Below are 13,532 nucleotides of genomic sequence, written 5' to 3'. Positions count from 1 at the left end.
ATTCCACCTGCCCTTAAACTGGACAGTAAAGAGTTCTTAAATGCTGACTAGCTATTACAGAATGACTCCTGAGTTAGAATTAAACACAGTGTATTTTCATTCTTTCCACTATAGGTGTGATTAACAGACACTCAAAGATTTTAGGAACGAGGCTTATTTGGGAATAAGGAAATAAATGCTACTAGTTGCCCATGCTTCTTCTTGCACCTCAGCTCCAGAATGGGTACTCGCACAGTCTGGGCATTCTCCCCCTTGCGGTAGAGAAAACAGAGAAGTACTCTGCTGTTTGTTCTCTAACAAGCTCCTGTTAGGCAGCAAAGGGTCGGACTTAGATCATTCGTATAAGGGCGATATGGTACACCACCTGTGGAGGGCCTGTCTTTGCCTAGTCACCTTGCCCCATCAGCACAGGGTGAACTCTCCACTGGTCCAACGTCCTTTAAAGCTCTTGTTCTCTAATTGTTGGGTGTGGGTTCTGTATGTGCCCTTTAAATCACACTTGTTAATTGTAGTGTTGTAATCACATCTCATATTTACTTATTAATTTTTCTATGTTTATCCTTTCATTTACTGGGAAATATGCATTGAAATTTCTCATTAAGATCATGGAATTCTCCATTTCTCCTTGCAGTTTCGTTGCTTTTTACTTTATACATTTTATGCTATTTTATTAGGTGTATACAGTGCTCAGCAATGCGTTTTAAAGTATATCTGTTGCAATTTATCCAGAATCTAAATGTTTTTTTGTAGGAGGTATTTAGTTGGTCACACTCCTAGAAAGTAGAAGTCCTCATGCTTTTTTCTTTCATTTCTTACATTCCTTCAGTTGCTCAGCACCATGTCACATTTTTATTTTATTTTTTAAATTTTAATTCCACTGTAGTTACCCTATAGTGTTAGATTGGTTTCAGGTGTACAATGTAGTGATTCAGCAATTCAGTATTTTACTCAGCGCTCGTCAAGATAAGTGCACTCTTTAATCCTTATCACCTGTTTCACCCATCCCCCAACCCACCTCCCTTCTAGTAAACATGTTTGTTCTCTGTAGTTAAGAGTCTGTTTTTAGGGGGGAGGGATTGTCTTTTTTTGTTGTTCCTTTGTTTTGTTTCTTAAGTTCCATTTATGAGTAAAATCATATGGTATTTGTCTTTCACTGACTGGCTTATTTCCTTTAGCATTATACTCTCTAGCGCCATCCATGTTGTTGGAAATGGCAAGATTTCATTTATTTTTATGGCTGAATAATATTGCATTATATATCTACCACATCTTCTTTATCCATTCATCTATCAAGGGACACTTAGGCTGTTTCCATAATTTGGCTATTGTAAATAATGCTGCAGTAAACAAAGGTGTGCATACATCCCTTCAAATTAGTGTTTTTGTATTCTGTGGGTAAATACCCAGTAGTGCAATTACTGGATCATAGTGTAGTTCCGTTTTTTATTTTTTGAGGAACCTCCATACTGTCTTCCACCGTGACTGCACCAGTTTGCATTCCCATCAATGGTGCAAGAAGGTTCCATTTTCTCCACATCTTCGCCAACACTTGTTCTTTCTTGAGTTTTTGATTTTAGCCATTCTGACAGGTGTGAGTTGATACCTCATTGTGGTTTTGATGTGTGTTTCCCTGATGATGAGTGATGTTGAGCATCTTTTCATGTGTCTGTTGGCCATCTGTATGTCTTCTTTGGAGAAATGTCTGTTCACGTCTTCTGCCCATTTCTTACTTGGATTATTTGGTTTTCTGGTGTTGAGTTATATCAGTTCTTTTATATATTTTGATCGATACTAACCCTTTATTGGATACATCGTTTGTAAACATATTCTCCCACTCAGTAGGTTATCTTAGTTTTGTTGATTATTTCCTTTGCTGTGTAGAAGCTTTTTATTTTGATGTAGTCCCAAGAGTTTATCTTTGTCTTTATTTCTTTTGCCTCAAGAGACATATCTAGAAAGATGTTGTTATGGCTGATGTCAGAGAAATTACTCCCTGTGCTCCCTTCTAGGATTTTTATGGTTTCAGGTCTCACATTTAGTTCTTTCATCCATTTTGACTTTATTTTTGTGTTTGGTGTAAAAAAGTGGTTCAATTTCATTCTTTTGCATGTAGCTGTCCAGTTTTGCTAACACCATATGTTAAAGAGACTGTCTTTTCCCCATTGTGTATTCTTGCCTCCTTTGTTAAAGATTAATTGACCATATAATTATGGGTTTATTTCTGAACTTTTCTGTTCCATTGATCTTTGTGTCTATTTTTGTGCCAGTACCATACTGTTTTGATTACTACAGCTTTGTAATATAGCTTGAAGTCTGGAATTATGATACCTCCAGTTTTGTTTTTCTTTTTCAAGATTGCTTTGGCTATTCAGGGTCTTTTGTGGTTCCATACAAATTTTAGAATTGTTTTAGGAATGTGAAGAATGCTGTTTCATAGGGATTGCATTAAATGTGTAGATTGCTTTGGGTAGCATAGACATTTTAACAATATTTGTTCTTCCAGTGCACAAACATGGAATATCTTTCCATTTGCGTCATCTTCAATTTCTTTCATCAGTGTTTTACAGGTTTCAGAGTACAGGTCTTTCATCTCTTTGGTTAAGTTTATTCCAAGGTATTTTATTATTTTTGGTGAAATTGTAAATGGGATTATTTTCTTAATTTCTCTTTCTACTGCTTCATTATTATTGTATAGAAACACAATGAATTTCCCTACACTGATTTTGTGTCCTGCGACCTTGCTGAATTCATTTATCAGTTCTAGTAGTTTTTTGGTGGAGTGTTCAGGGTTTCCTATCCTATATATAATGTCATGTCATCTGCCAATAGTGAAAATTTTACTTCTTCCTGACCAGTTTGAATGCCTTTCATTTCTTTTTGTTGTCTGAGTGCCATGGCTAGGATTTCCAGTACTATGTTGAATAAAAGTGCAGAGAGTGGACATCCTTGTTTTGTTCCTGACCTTAGGGGAAAAGTTCTCAGTTTTTCCCCATTGAGTATGATGTTAGCTGTGAGTTTTTGATATAAGACCTTTATTATATTGTTGTATGTTCCCTCTAAACCTACTTTGTTGAAGATTTTTATCATGAATGGATGTTGTATTTTGTCAAATGCTTTTTTCTGCATCTATTGAAATGATCGTATGGTTTTTATCGTTTTTCTTATTGATGTGATGCATCTTGTTGATTCATTTGTGAATATTGAACTGCCCTTGCATCCAGGAATAAATCCCACTTGATTGTGGTGAATGATCTTTTTAATGTATTGTTGGATTCGATTCACTGATATTTTGTTGAGGATTTTTGTATTTATGTTCATCAAAAATATTGGCCTGTAGTTCTCTTTTTTGTGTGCTGTCTTCATCTGGTTTTGGTATCAGGGATGCTGGCCTCATAGAATGAATATGGAAGTTTTCCTGCCTCTTCTATTTTTTTAGAAAAGTTTGAGAATAGGTATCAACTCTTCTTTAAATGTTGTTAGAATTCACCTGTGAAGCTGTCTGTTCCTGGACTTTTGTTTGTTGGGAGTTAATTAAATTACCCATTCAATTTCATTGCTGGTGATTGGTCTGTTCAAATTTTCTATTTTTTCCTGATTCAATATTGGGAGGTTATATGTTTCTAGGAATTTATCCATTTCTTCTAGGTTGTCCAATTTGTTGACATATAATTTTTCATATTCTCTTACAATCCTTTGTATTTCTGTGGTGTTGGTTGTTATTTCTTCTCTTTCATTTCTGATTTGGTTATTTGAGTCTTCTTTCTCTCTTTTTGTTTGTTTGTTGTTGATCTTTTCAAAGAACCAGCTCCTGGTTTCATTGATCTGTTCTATTGTTTTGTGTTTTTTTTTTTAGTTTCTATGTCATCTATTTCTGCTCTAATTTTTATTATTTTCTTTCTTCTGTTGGCTTTGGGTTTTGTTTGTTGTTCTTTTTCTAGTTCTTTTAGGTGTAAGGTTAGGTTGTTTATTTGAGATTTCTCTTCTTCAGGTAGACCTGTATTGCTATAAACTTCCCTCTTAGAACCAATTTTGCTGCATCTCAAAGATTTTAGACCATTGTGTTTTCATTTTCATTTCTGTCCATGTAATTTTTTATTTCTTTGATTTCTTGGTTGACCCATTTATTGTTTAGTAACATGTTATTTAACCTCAATGTATATGTGTTCTTTCCAGATTTTTTCTTGTGGTTGATTTCTAGTTTCATAGCATTGTGGTCAGAAAAGATGCTTTGTATGACTTTGATCTTTTTGAATTGGTTGAGACTTGTTTTGTGGCCTAATACGTGATCTGTTCTGGAGAATGTTTCACATGCACTTGAAAAGAATATATATTCTGCTGTCTTAGGAAGGAATGTTCTGAATATATCTGTGTCATTCAAAGTCACGGTTTCCTTGTTGATTTTCTGTTTGGGTGATCTGTCCATTGATGCAAGTGGGTGTTAAAGTCTCCTACTGTTATTGTATTACTATCAGTAGTTCCTTTATGTTTGTTATTAACTGTTTTATGTATCTGAGTGCTCCCATGTTGGGTACATAAATATTTACAATTGTTATATTTTCTTGTTGGATTGTCCCCTTTGTGATAATATAGTGTCCTTATTTGTCTCTTGTTTCAGTCTTTGTTTTAAAGTCTATTTTGTCCAATATAAGTATGTTATGCCACAGCTTTCTTTTCACATCTGTTTGCGTGATAAATGCTTTTCCATCCCTTCACTTTCAATCTGCCTGTGTCTTTAGGTCAGAAATGAGTCTCTTGTAGGTAGGTAGGTAGCATATAGATGGGTCTTGTTTTTTTTATCCATTTTTATCCGTTCCATCACCCTGTGTCTTTTGACTGGAGTGTTTAGTCCATTTGCATTCAAAGTAATTAATGATAGATATGTATGCATTGCTATTTTGTTACTTGTTGTGTGGTTATTTTTATAGTTCTTCTCTGTTCCTTGTTTCTCTTGCTCTCTTCTCTCGTGGTTTGCTGGCTTGCTTTAGTGATATACTTGGATTCCTTTTCTTTATTTTTTGTATATCTATTACTGTTTTCTGATTGCGGTTACCATCAGGTTTGTATATAACATCTTCTGTATATATCAGTTTATATTAAGTTGATGGTTGCCCAAGTTTGAACCTTCTTTACTCTTTCCCCTGCTGTGTTTTACATATATTGAGTCATACTTTATATTCTTTTAATTTGTGAGTCGCTTGACCGATTTTTACAGATATACTTAAATTTTACTGCTTTTGTGCTTCCTACTTTTCTTACTCTTACTTATGGTCTTTCCTTTCCACTCAGAAGAGTCCCCTTTACCATTTCTTGCTGGGTTGCTATAGTAGTCATGAACTCCCTTAATCTTTGTTGTCTGGGAAACTCTTTATCTCTCCTTCTATTCTGAATGATAACCTTGCTGGATAGATTATTCTTGGCTGCAGATTTTTTTTCCTTTCAGCACTTTGAATATATTATGCCACTTTCTTCTGCCTGCAAAGTTTCTGCTGAAAAGTCCGCTGATAGCCTTATGGGGCTTCCCCTTGTATGTAACTGTCTTCTTTTCTCTTGATGCTTTTAAAATTTTCTCTCTGTTACTACTTTTTGCCATTTTAATTACTATGTGTGTTGGTTTGGTTTCCTAGGGTTGATCTTGTTGGAGGGCTTCTGTGCCTCCTGGATCTGGTTATCTATTTCCTTCTGCAGATTAGGGAAGTTTTCAGCTGTTACTTATTAAAATAAATTTTCTGCCCCCTTTCCCCTCTCTTCTTCTAGGATTCCTGTAATGAGAATGTTATGCTTGATAAAGTTGCTGAGCTTCCTAAGTCTGTTCTCATTTTGCATAATTTTTTTTCTCTTAGCTGGCCAACTTGATTATTTTCCATTACTCTGTCCTCCAGGTCACTAACTCATTTTTTTGCTTCCTCCGGCTAGCTATCTATTCTATCTAGTGTATTTTTTTAAGCAGGCTCCATGCCCAGCCAGAAGCCCAGTGTGTGACTTGAACTCACAACCCCAAGATGGAGACCTGAGCTGAAGTCAAGTTGGACACTTAACCAACTGAGCCACTCAGGCACCCCTCCCTCTAGTGTATTTTTAATTTCATTTATTGTGTTCTTCATCTTTATTTAGCTCTTTTTATCTTTTTTTTTTAAGAGTCTCACTAATGTCCTCCACTCTTTACTCAAGTCCAGTGAGTATCTTTATGATCATTACTTTAACTTCTCTATCAGAGGCATTACTTATCTCTGTTTTCCTGCGGTCTCTTGTTATGGTTTTGTCCTGTTCTTTTATTTGGTACATATTCTCTGTCTCCTCATTTTGTCTAACTCTCTGTGTCTGTTTCTGTGTGTTAGGAAAGTCAGCTACATCTCCTGTTCTTGAAAGTAATGGCCTTATGAATAAGAGATCCTGTAGAACCCTGCGGTGCAGTGTCCCCTGTTCCCCAGAATCTGGTGCTTTAGGGGTATGTCCTATGTGTATTGCATGCACCCTGCTGCTGTGTGTTGGCCACTTTTGCCTTTAGTCCAGTCTTCTGCAATGGCTCTCTTTGCCTGTTGTGGGCAGTGTTTCATCCCTGTGTTGTTAGTGGGCCAGTGTGGGGCCACCTTGGGCTTGAGTTTAGTCAGACCAGGCATTTGCCTGAGATTCTATAGCACCAAACTGAAGGGTGCTTTCCCTGTGTTGTCCCTTGAGAAGCTTTTATTGGTTGGTGGGCCTGCAATCAGACCACCTGTCTGCCCCCAGCCCACTGCTGGGACTGTCCGACTGGGGTGTGTGGTTATCTTCCCCTCACCCAAGGGCAGGAGTCACTTTGCAGTGGTGCTGTGGCCCCGTCACAGCTCCTTGCACACTGCCCGGCTTGTGGCTCCAGTTGGAATAGGCTCCAACCAAGAGCTGTTGGAGGAGGCAGGGCCCACAGTGTCCACAAGGTTTGTGCTGGCAGAGGGGAGCTGCCAGTGCCGGGTGTGGCCAGTGCAGCCACTGGTATGGAGCCTGCAGTTTTAACAAGGCATGCTGGTCTGTAGTGGGACCCACCACCACTGGAGGATTGAGGCTTCACAAAGCGCAGGGGTTGGGAGACAAGGTGTTGGCAAGGTGCGCCAGTATACTAGGGAGGAGACCTTCAGTGCTGGGACTGAGGCAAGCTTGGCTGGAGGGGGCAGACCCCCTAACAGGGCAGGTGGTGGTATAAGCAAGTTAGGTAATGAGTGTCAGCTCTGGGCTAGTTCCCAAAGGTGGCCATGTGTTTGTGCTGGGGGTGCGGAAGGGAAATGGTTCCTGCCAGCTCCTCTGTTCCTGGGGGAGTCTCCCAGGGATCTCTAACCCCTGGGGACACACTCTGAAATTAGTAAATAACCCTCCTGTATGCCCCAGACTGCTGTGTCTAGGCTGTATCCCCACGGGTTGTTTGTAGTGCTGTCTCTTTAAGGTTGGGAACTCAGCTGGCTCTCCCAGAAACCGGCCTGCTGATTTTTAAAATCTGAGGCTTTAAGTTCCACTCACAAAATTCAGCCCCTCTAGTTTTGAAAGCCAAATGTTATGGCACTTCATCTTCCCCATGCAGGCTCCCCTGTGTGATAGTCTTGCTCTCCCCTCTTCATGTCCATGGTTCCCTCCTTTCCAAGGACTGCCAGGGTTCATTTAGCTCTGACCACATCTCCACCCTTCCTACCCTCTTCAGTGTGGCCTCTTCTCTACCTTTAGTTGTGGAGTTGGTTCCACCAGTCTTTGGGTTGTTTTCTGGGTTTTTTACACTGATGTGAGCATTACCTAGTTGTATCTGTGGGCCAAGGTGAGCTCAGGGTCCTCCCATTCCTCCATCTTACCAGATGGTCCACTTCCATTCCTTTTTATCGTTCAGAAATGTCTCAGTGTTTATAGTTCATTGATAAGATCTTTTCCTGGTTTTTTGTAGAGCTATAGATTTTCTTTTTTTTTATCCTTAGACCTTTTTTCCCATTTCAGTGGCATTTGGAGAGGGAAGAGGATGTTAATATGTAAGTTCAGTGCATTCCTCTTGAATCAGAATTTTCATCTCTTACTCTATATGTACTCTTTGGGCAATTTCATTCACATAATTCAATCACCATTTTTATAATGATGGCTTCCAAATCTACATCCTTTACCTAAAGTCTCTCACTTGCAGAGCTCTATTTATTTAACCGGCTGCTAGTAGATATCCACATTCGCATGTCCCATGGGTACTTCAAACTGTCCATCAACAGGTGAATGGATAAACAAATTATGGTGTAGCCACATAATGGAATAGTACTTAGCAATTAAAAAAATGAACTGTTGATGTACGGAACAATATGGATGAGTCTCAAAATAATGATGCCAAGTGAAAGAAGCCAGGCAAAAAAAGAATATATGCCGTATGATTCCATTTCTGTAAAACTCTAGAAAACACCACTCTATAATGACAGAAAGCATATCAGTGGTTGCCAGGGGAGGTGACTGGCTTGGGGTGGGGGTGGGAGGGGAGAGGGGAGATAGGAGGGAGGGATTACAAAGAGGCAAGAGGGAACTTTTCATGGTGATGGATCTATTTATTTCCTTGGTTGTGGTAGTGGTTTCAAAACCCATCAAAGTTTACACTTTATACATGTTCAATTTATCGTATGCCAGTTATACCTAAATAAAGCTGGAAGAAAACCCTCGGTATTAAAGGCTTTTAACAGAAAAATGGCAGTTCCTGCCCACTCTTCTCTGTCCCCCTCCCAGTCCTCCTCCCCAAAGGCAGGCACTTGGAACTCTTCCAGGGCTCTTCTGATACATAGGCCATGTTCTAATATGCTTAGTCTGTTACTTATTGATTCTTCCATTTAGAACTTCAGGCAGTCTCTGTTTATTCTTTCCTATTACAGTAGTTGATAATTTATTTGTCTCACTCTACTATTTTTACTTCTCTTCCCTGTGTTCTAATACAGTTCTTGGTTAAATCAATCATCAGTGCTAGCATTACTAGGAACATTAAATATTGTACATTATTGAGTCAAGTAGTATGCTTTGATTGCATGTATTTCTTTAATACCTTCCCTCTTGGTTAACTGCATTTTCCCTTATTTGCTTTGTTTTTTACGTACTTATAGCTAATTTTTTTTCCTGATGTCCCAACAGACTTTTAGACATCTAACAGCAATTTTTTCAGATGCTCAAAATATATAATCTGTCAATTCCAGTCCCCCATTCCCTTGAGACAGTCCTCCTGCAGCTGTCTGTCCTCCTATATATGCCCTGATTGCTTTCTGGACTAGATACATAGCCATCATGCTACGGCTTCTTCTCACCATTCTCCAGTGTTGGCAACTAATTCCCGAGTCCCACGTCATTTTCCTTCATGGTTTATTCCTATATTCCTTCAGTTGGTTTTAGGAATACTACATCCTCTAGTTGCTTCCTAAAAAGGGATACTTGAAAGTTAATATTTTTTATTCCTTACAGGGCTCAAAATGTCATTATTTTACTGTCACCTAAATGTTTGGTTAGGTATAGAATTCTAGGTTAAGAGTAATATTCCTTCAGAATATTAGAGTTATTTTTGCACTGTCTTCTAGTATCTGATATTCAGAATTTAATTCCTTTGTGTGTGACCTGTTTTTTTCTATTTGGAAGCATTTATGATCTTTTTATCTTGATGCTCTGAAATTTTTTATTGATGTGCCTAGTTCATTCATTGCTCTGGATTCTTCATTTATTTGACAAATATTTATAGAAAAAATCATTCTATACACACACACACACACACACACACACACACACACTGTTCTAGGCAGTAGGGATATAGCAGTGAAAAAAATAGACAAAATCCCTTTCCCTCATGGAATTTACATTCTAGTGGTAAAGGCAGAAATTAAGAAATAAACTAGTATATAATGAAATGTCAGATAGTGGTAAGGACTATAAAGAAATACAAAGCAGAATAATGAAACAGAGAATGGAAGGACAATTTTTTACATAGGGTGGGCAGGGAATGCTTCTCTGAAGTGACAGTTATGCAGAGACCCAAATGAAGGAGGACACAAGCCTTGTGACTATGTGGAGGAAGAGTGTTCTAGGTAAAGGGAACAGCAAATACAAAGATTCTGAAGCAGAAATACACATGGAATGATGAGAAGCAAAAGGCCAGTTGGGTGGCATTGGAGTGAATAAGAAAGCATGGTAGGAAATGAGGAAAAGGGTGGTAGGAAAGTGCATTTGTAGCCAGGGGCCAGGAAATTTAAGGCCTCATAGGACTTGATGAGGACTCTGGAATTTATTCTAATGGAGTCTTTTGAACAAGGACAAACGTACATTTTAAAAGAATCACATCGGTTGGAGGGTGGATCTGAATGGAAATGGACTGTCAAATTTGCAAGAATGTTAAGTAGTGAGACCATTAGGAAGCTATTTCAGTAGTCTAGGTGAAAGATTTAGTGGCTTAGATGTAGTAACTTAGCAATAGTGAGAAATGGTCAGATTTGAAATATATCCTACAGGGAGAACCAACAGGATTTGCTGCTGGGTTGGATATGGGGTGAGAGAAAGAGAGGAGTAAAAGATGAATGTTTGGATTTTTGGCCAGAGCAACTTGGTGAATGGTGGCACCACCTAACTGAGATGAGGGAAGACTGAGGGATTGTTTGGGAGATAGGGTGCAGGGGATTGAGTTGTGTTTTGGACATACTGGGTTTGAGATGCATGTTGACAGCTTATTGGAATTCTCCTTGGAGGCAGGTGGTCATCAACTAGAGGGTTCACAGGAGAGATGGGGCCAGAGATAACTTTGGGAATCCTTCACGTACAGTTGGTATTTAATGCCATGGTTCTGGATGAGTTCCCTGGGGGGTGAGTATGGATAAGAGTGCGATCTGAGGATGGAACTCTCGAGCACTCCAATATTTAGAATCGGGAAATGGAAGAGAATCAAAAAAAGAACAGCAGTGAGATAGGTAGAAATCCAGGAGAATTCATATTCTAGAAGCCAGTTGAAAAAAATATTTCATGAGGAGGGCGGGATCCACTGTGTAAAATGTTGTTAAGAGTTTAGTAGGGTAAGGACTTAGAATTGACTATCGGATTTGACCATGTGGAGTTTATTGGTGGCTCTGACAAGCAGTTTCACTGAAGTATGAGGATGATTGGAGGGAAGCTCAAGAGGGAATGGGGAGAGCAGAATTAGAGAAAGAAAGTAAAGACAACTATTTTGAGGAGTTTTTCTATAAAGGGGAACAGAAAAATGGGATAATGGCTGAATGGGAATTGGGATGTGGAGTCAAGGAAAGATATTATTGTTTTGTTTTGTTTGTGGTGGGAGATAATAGAACAGGTTTGTCTGATGGGATAATCACTGTAGCATAGGGTTTGGAATTAGGGGGTTGAAAGAGAGGAGAATATGAGAGAGATCTCTGTAAAATAAAATTGGGGGCACCTGGGTGGCACAGTTGGTTAAGCATCCAGCTTTTGATTTCAGCTCAGCTCATGATCTCAGAGTCATGAGATTGAGCCTCACATCGGGCTCCGTGCTCAGCATGGATTCTGCTTAAGACTCTCTCTCTCCCTCTGCCTCTCCCCCTGCTCATGTTCTCTCTTTCAAATAAATAAATCTTAAAAAAGAAAAGAAAAGAAAATTGACTGACGTTTTAGCCCAGAAATGTTTTAGTCATAAGACTGCAGTGTGACGCCAGCCTTTTCAGTTTGTAAACTAGTACCCTTCTGTTCTGAAAAATGTTCTTATATTCTATATTTGATTATCATCCATACCCCAGTCTCCCTGTTCTTTCTGGAATTCCTTTAGTCATGTGTTGGACACTTGGACTGATCCTCTGATTGGGAGAATTTTCTCTCTGTCCATCTCTTCCCTCAGCCTTATCTTCTAATCCTTCTGTAGAGTTTTGTTTTTTTTTTAATTTGAGCTATCTTACTATTTTAATTTTCCATAGCATCCTATCCCTTTTAAGTGAGTGCAGTAACTTCTCACTTAAGATCTCAAGGTTTTTATTTGTTCTGTGATTTGTTTTCTTCTGTTCCCTGCATAGTCTCTGTTTCCTCCAAATATTCAATCATCTGCTTGCTTGTTTTGGTCTCTCTTTGACATGGGAGGCTTTCTTCAAATGTCTGATGATCCTTGGCTGCCCATTTTTATTTGTGTGGGGCACTAAAAAGCTCCATGTGCAAGAATGGGGCTTGTTACTGGTGGGCTTCCTAGTAGGGTGAGCTCAAGGTCAACTGGCTTTTTCATTGTCAGTGTGTAGAGCTCTTCAAGACTGTTGAGTTTTTTCAAAGAATGGGGATGGTAAGGTATATGCCTGAACAGAACAGGAACAGGAAGATGAGGGCTTCATGTTCCTACAGGTAGACTGTTATTCAGTCCCCCTCTTTTCATTTTGTGCATTATCCCTGCCCTGTGCTTGATGCCCCAAGTGCAGAACATCTCCATCTCCGTTTCTCCCGGAGACAACCCTGGTAGAATGCAGTAGTCATCTGGGCTGGGGTAGGGGTGAGGGTAGCTTTTTGTGCTACTTGGTACCTCAAAGAACTGAGACTCTTAGATTATTTAGAGCACATCAGCTCATTGTTATCTGAATCCCTCCACTCCTACTTCATAATCCACCCCATGTCCCATTAAGGCACTTTCCATTCCTCTAATAGCTTTCCATCACGGAAAGGCTGGGGCTTTTTTTTTTTTTTTGGTCATCGGAAAAGTCACGTATGCTAATGTAGTCTCTTCTGTTCACTTACTAATGGGTTAGTGCCTTTTTTTCCCTTTATTATAATTTTAGTGAGGAAGCATGAGGAGGGAAAGGGGGTAAACATATGTGGTTAATGTGCCAGGTTTATCCGGAACCCATCTGCCTCTCTGAAGTGTAATCATCGCAATAATGTTTACTGAGTGCTTACTGCATGCCAGACACCGTTTGAAGTGCTTTACATTTATTAATTCCATACTCATAACAATCTTATGCAATAGGTACTATTATTATTGCCATTTTACAGATGAAGAAACTAAGGCACAGAAAAGTTAACTTGACAAAGTTACACAGCCAGTAAGTGGGGGACTAGCATTCCAACTCAGCTGTCAGACTCTAGAGATACTTCCTGCTTTTAAAACTCTCCAATAGTATTTCATTCCTTGATTTCAGATTCCAGACAACTTAGCATGCCATTCCCGTTCTTCACGATCAGGCCCAGCGTACCTCTCCAATCTCACCTCTCTCAACTCTGCCCTTAACACCACCTCTTTGACCTTATATTCTAGCCACACTAAGCTTGCTCTGCATGGAGAAGGTTCTAGTGATCCTCATGCCTTTTTCATGCTGTTCCTCTGCCCCAAACATTCCTTCATTCTCTAGAATGCTCAGTACAATGTTAGGGTATTCCATTTTATTAAATTGAATATTTGCATAATTTATTTTATCTAGCAATCAACTCATGCTTTTGTTTTGTTTTTTTAAGATTTTATTTATTTATTTGACAGAGAAACAGAGAGAGAGAGGGAACACAAGCAGGGGGAGTAGGAGAGGGAGAAGCAGGCTTCCCGCTGAGCAGGGAGCCGGATGTGGGGCTCGATC

At 39.1% G+C, this 13,532-nt stretch overlaps 1 protein-coding gene across 2 annotated transcripts in view; it reads left to right on the top strand.

Moving 5' to 3' along the window:
• FZD6 (frizzled class receptor 6) overlaps positions 1-13,532 on the top strand; it is a 40,281-nt gene that overhangs the window by 18,040 nt on the left and 8,709 nt on the right. The window lies entirely within an intron of this gene.

Source organism: Eumetopias jubatus, unplaced genomic scaffold (genome assembly GCF_037043125.1).
Source record: "Eumetopias jubatus isolate StellerSeaLion01/CBP00866 unplaced genomic scaffold, mEumJub1_p1.0 scaffold_4, whole genome shotgun sequence".
NCBI classification, from domain to species: domain Eukaryota; kingdom Metazoa; phylum Chordata; class Mammalia; order Carnivora; family Otariidae; genus Eumetopias; species Eumetopias jubatus.
This window is presented reverse-complemented; position numbering and strand designations above follow the sequence as displayed.